Source organism: Lynx rufus, unplaced genomic scaffold, assembly GCF_022079265.1.
Source record: "Lynx rufus isolate CCGP_SWC_20201006 ecotype Redwood Valley unplaced genomic scaffold, mLynRuf1.p SCAF_5, whole genome shotgun sequence".
In the NCBI taxonomy this organism is placed as follows: Eukaryota; Metazoa; Chordata; class Mammalia; order Carnivora; family Felidae; genus Lynx; species Lynx rufus.
In genome coordinates this window covers 58,640,037-58,645,932 of record NW_025814867.1, presented here as the reverse complement: position 1 = coordinate 58,645,932, position 5,896 = coordinate 58,640,037, and the positions used below count along the sequence as shown (strand labels likewise).

General features: G+C 38.1%; 1 pseudogene; it reads right to left on the bottom strand.

Annotated features, from left to right (window-relative positions):
- Positions 1-2,826: 2,826 nt before the first annotated feature.
- Positions 2,827-3,421, bottom strand: LOC124527172 (phosphatidylethanolamine-binding protein 1-like; annotated as a pseudogene).
- Between the last annotated feature and the right edge of the window lie 2,475 nt (positions 3,422-5,896).

Sequence of the window (5,896 nt, the reverse complement as noted above, 5' to 3'; positions counted from 1 at the left end):
AAACTTAATAATTATCTCCACCAATTTGTAGTATATTGCCAGTCTAACGTATCAAGCTGTAAACTACAGCAGCTGTACATACAAAAACACACTTACAAGGGGTGCCTGGGTGGCTCAGTCGGTTGAGCGTCCAACTTCGGCTCAGGTCATGATCTCGCAGCCCGTGAGTTCGAGCCCCGCATCGGGCCCTGTGTTTACAGCTTGGAGCCTGGAGCCTGCTTCTGATTCTGTCTCCCTCTCTCTGCACCTCCCCCGCGCATGGTCTGTCTCTTTCACTCTCAAAAATGAATGTTAAAAAAATTTAAAAACAAAACAAAAACACACTTACAAAAGAGACTTTCACACTTTCTTTCTTCCCCACCATCAATAAATTTGTAGAAATGTTTTAGCCTTTAAAACAACCTTATAAAACAATCTAAGTGTCCTACAATGGTATTGAACTATTTTGTAAAAGAGTTTTCTAAATTTTGGTTTTTTTTTTTTTTTCAAACTCTTTTGATGGAAATCTTTTTTAAAAATGTCAAGTTTAACACTTTCAGGAAATTGAGACAAAATTGGAGATAGAAAGAATAATTTTTTTTCTGACAGAAACAAACAAAAAACATCTAGAAAATCAGATGATGAGAGCTCAAAAAGGGTACATAACTTATTTTTGAAAATCTACACTGGAGCTGCAGAATAACTTGGGTTCTGAGAAAGACTTTAAAGGTTCTCCTTTTTTAATCTTAATAAATTAATATTCTGTGATAGAATAGAAAGAAATTGAGACAGCTTTTGTTTACTGTAGCATCCAAGTTTGACAAGATATTGAAAAAAATCATAGAGACATATTATTTGATGAATTTTGTTATACAAAAATGCTTGTTGAAAAGTGTTACTTTGAATAAAGGAAAAAAAAACAGTGCTGGTAAAAATATTTTGAGAGAGAGGGAGAGAGAGAGAGAGTTCATACACAAGTTGGGGAGGGGCAGAGAGAGGGAGAGAGAGATTCCCAAGCAGGCTCTGTGCTGTCAGAACAGAGCTCAATGCAGGGCTTTGTATCACACACCATGAGATCATGACCTGAGCCGAAATCAAGAATTGGAACTAACTGAGCCACCCAGGTGCCCTACTTGGGCTAAAATTTTTATGTGTTCCAATAAGAAACATAAAATGAAGAATATTTTTTATTTAGCAGAATTAACTCTGAGTTTACAGGTACCTTAGGAAAATACAGATGATTTTTTCTCAGGTAAAAATATTTCTGGCCTACGGAACTTTAACAACAGAAGCAGCCCATTACTTCAAATTTATTAACCATAAAATACAATTCTGAGAAAGACTGCAAGCAATTTTATTTTAAAAAATTATCTGAACACATTAAAAAAATCATTCTACAACGACATAGTTTGAGACACAGATATGGCTAAGAAACTTACTAAAGTATATCAATATAAGTCAAAGACAGTAATTCTATTTATGTAATTTTTCAATATTTTGTTTTGTTTTGATATATACAGGTATGCATTTTTACTTGTACAAGTAATTTTATTTGTAAGAATAGTTTTGAATAAAAGTATGTATTCACTAATACAATAGCAACAAATTCATTAAGATATAAAAGTCAACATTATAAAAGTTTGATTATTTTAGAACCTTCTTTATTTTCGTAAGTTTTAGGATTTGGATAAAAAAAATTATGCAGTCTTCCTATTCAAAAGTGAAATCATAGGACCTGGCAGATCTTCCTTCTCTCTCACAGTCCTGACCTCGCATGCAATAGATTACCATATCCTACCAATTTTTCACATTTTCTGTCTTTGTTTTTATCCACACAATGATTTTATTTTTATTCAACTGTAAGCAAACAGCAGAATTAACGCAACGTTCCGCAACTCCAGATCAGGGTTTCTTATACAGACGGGGAGTGAACAGTTTAACAGGTGCAGACTTGAGGCTTTCTGACAACCTCTTACCCAGCGCTGAAGCTCATTTGTATGGCCTTGCCTTAACCACAAAGCGATTCTCCCTATAGCTTTTTCCAGTATTGCTCTTTAAAAGAGCCAGAGCAGGGCACTGACCCCTAGTAAGGAGTCCGAGGATGTATCACTTTGGGAGTTAGTGGCCACACCATTCTCTGGCTATCCTGGTGAGGGACATAGCAGTGAAAACACTCCCAAAAGTGCCACCATGCATAATTCTGGACTCGGGCTCAGAAAGACAGAGGCAACAAATCTCTCTCTCTCTCTCTCTCTCTCTCTCTCTCTCTCTCTGTCTCTCTCTCTCTCTCTCTATCTCTCTCTTTTAAACCTTTCTTAAGGATTCTTTGATGCTCTGCTCTGTTACTATAGACCTGGTCATTTTTTCTTCTTTAAATTCTGGATTGCTATTTTTTTTTAATTTTTTAAATGTTTTTATTTATTTTTGAGACAGAGACAGAGCATGAGCGGGGAAGGGGCAGAGAGAAAGGGAGACACAGAACCTGAAGCAGGCTCCAGGCTCTGAGCTGTCAGCACAGAGCGCGAAACAGGGCTCAAACTCACAAAACACAAGATCATGACCTGAGCCGAAGTCGGACACTTAACCTACTGGGCCATCCAGGCACCCCCGGATTGTTATTCTTATATTCACAATTTGATGACCCCAATCTAGTACCAAAATATTCCCCAAAATACAGTTCAAATTTGTTCAAAACATAAACCTGGGTGTGAACCTCTAGAATTATAATGGTTAGGCAGAAGGAAAAGTCACTCTAAACCACTACCTGATGGCTCAGGCCTCACCTGTGAGAAAGGGAAGCTGGGAAGCAGAGAAATCTACATGCATCACTGAACTTGAGAACACTGCTCAACACCTCAGGGACGATTTCTGTCTCCTAGCATGCCTCTGCTTCCTAGATAGCTGCTCATAGAGTTTGGGCACACAGTCATCTCATTCACCCTGGTAGCACATGCCAGCCACCAGGTGCCCAAGCTCATACCTTGAAATTGCCATGGTGGTCTCCAGATCAGTTGCTGAGAATGGGCTCATCATCCTTCTGTGACCCATTCTGCTGGTAAACCAGCCAGATATAGCAGTTGAAGGCTGTGCCATTGGGAGGCGCAGAGTCGACATAATCAGAGAGGACTATGCCACTGCTGATGTCATTGCCCCTCACTCTGACCACCAGAAAATGGTGCCATTCCCTGTACGTGGGGTCCTTCCATCTGGGAGCATCTGGATCTGTCACGACCAAGGTGTAAGGTTTATGTGGCTCAAGACCACCCCATGAAGTCCTGGTGGGTCTGTTCTTATCCTGGGTGGGTGTCAGCAATTTGGCCAGCTGTCAACCTCCACCCTGGCATATTTGACCTGCAGCAGATGCTGTGGCTGCTCATCTACTTCCTATAAGCTCAGTCCTGGACCATTTGCTGAGGTCTATGGGCATCACGGGGCCGAGTTGGGCAGACAGCTGGGAAGTCTCTTGGGAGGCAAGGTACCAGCCTGCAGCACTGACTCCGAGTGGTCCACAAAGTGTTTCAACACATTTTCTTATTTTCACTTCATTGACTTAATTTAAGTCCTCATTGTGTCTTACAAACCTATGTGGTAACTTCCTACTGTATTCATGTCTTTGCCTCTACACACTTTCTATTAATTAGGAATTAATAGGAATTTTCAAAACTGAAAATTCTTATAGGAATTCTTTTGAAAATTCTTAGCAGGAAGTTTCTTTTTTTTTTTTCTTTTTTTATTTTTTTTTCAATGTTTTTTATTTTTTTTATTTTTGGGACAGAGAGAGACAAAGCATGAACGGGCGAGGGGCAGAGAGAGAGGGAGACATAGAATCGGAAACAGGCTCCAGGCTCTGAGCCATCAGCCCAGAGCCCGACGCGGGGCTCGAACTCCCGGACCGCGAGATCGTGACCTGGCTGAAGTCGGACGCTTAACCGACTGCGCCACCCAGGCGCCCCGTTAGCAGGAATTTTCAAAACTGAAAATCAATTTTGTTATTCAAATGCTACAATCACATCAGGGATACTATATTTGCCATAGTCTAAACGCCAAAGTCCTTCGATGAAATTATAGAGTATTCTATGATTTAGTTTCTGCCTTTGTTTTCATCATTTATGTAGTCCCACCTCATTCAACTCAGGCTATATGCTAACTTCTCTGCCATTGCTCCTGATTTTTTTCTCCCTCCTGAAGTAAACAATTGTCTTTTAAGTGCCTAAAAATCCCTTGGTAGGCTTAAACCTAGTTCAGATGATTTTTCCTCTGTAAAGCCTTCCCTGTCCATGTTGCAAATTTGAAATTACACTTTTATTTGTCCAACACTATACATGTTGAGTGTGTGTGTGTGCATGTGCATGTGCGTGTAGTAGCACTTATCATACTAGATTTTAAACACTATTTTTAAGTCTGCCAAGCTGTAACATTTAGTTTTTAATTTGCAATGTCAATGAAAAACAGATACTCAGATATCTTTGTTTCTTCAGTGGATGGATGGATAAATGAATGATTAGACTATTCACAGCCTATTTAAACTCATTTATATTTTAGCATGGTATGTGTTTTTTATGGATATACAAAAACACATAAAACCATTGCGAAACTCAGAGAAGATAGAATGCACCAACTAAAATGATAAATAATGATAAAATATTCAGATATATTTATTTGCCCAGATGTGTGTGTTTTTTTCTTGCTTTTGCTTCTTAGATATGAAAGTTAGCTCTCAACAATATTGATGATTCAATCTGTCAAGAACACTTGTGCTTGTGTATTTAATGAAAGAATTTCTGGATTCTTTAATAATCTAATTTTCTTTTTCTTTTCTTTTTTGAGAGAAAGAGAGTGCTTGCATGTGGGTGGGAGAGGAGCAGAGGGAGAGGGAGAGAAAAGCTTAAGGAGGCTCCACACCCAGCACAGAGCCTGACATGGGGTTTTATCTCATGACTGTGAGATCATGACTTGAGCTGAAATCAAGAGTAAGATGCTTAGCTGACTAAGGCACCCAGTCATCTCTAATAATCTAATTTTCTAGTTTAATAATCTAATAATCTAATTTTCCATTAGATTATTATTGTCCAGCATATGTGACACAAAGGGCATAAAGTTTTGCATATCAAAACTAATTTTTATATTACAATGTATTTTTTGTCATTCTTTTATAAGAACTCTAGCAAATGTAATCTCTTTGCCACTTTCTATAACTGACATAATTTCATCACTTATAATACAATGTGGGAAGTTAAATTTGCACATAAATAAAGCATCAATTTATTTGTGATTGCCCAAAGCCTCTTCTGTGATTTCAACTTGGACATGAAACAGAAGAAGCACCTAATAATTTCTTTTACTTGAGTTAAACATTTACATTTTCTAATTTATATTTCTGTATCGTTTATTTGTCTAAGACAGCAATTTAGAAATTTTGACAGGTACAAGTATAGAAAAGATAAAAAAATACTCAAAATTATGTTTGGCATTTGATTGTGTATTAATTCTGAATTCTGCCTTCTAACCCCATAAATAGTAGGTTCAGATTTGTACATGTTTGTGAGTGTGGAAGTTCTGAAATGTTCCATGGACTCCATTAAATTTTGTAATAATCATAACGATGTAAATAGGTGATGATGAAGATGATAATAATGATAATTCTTTGCATTTTGTTACAAACAACACTATTTCAGAGTCAGGTGTTATTACACTCACATCATTAACCAAAGAAGTAAATTTAGGAGAAGTGACTTGACCAAATACACTCTACCTGGAAGAGGCAGATCACACACAGGGGTCAAATTTTTTTTAAAGGTTATTTATTTATTTTGAGAGAGGCAGAAATAGTGTGGGTCAGGGCCGGGGGCGGGGGGCAAAGAGAGAAGGAGAGAGAGAGAATCCCAAGCAGGCTCTGCACGGTGGCAGAGCCCAAAAC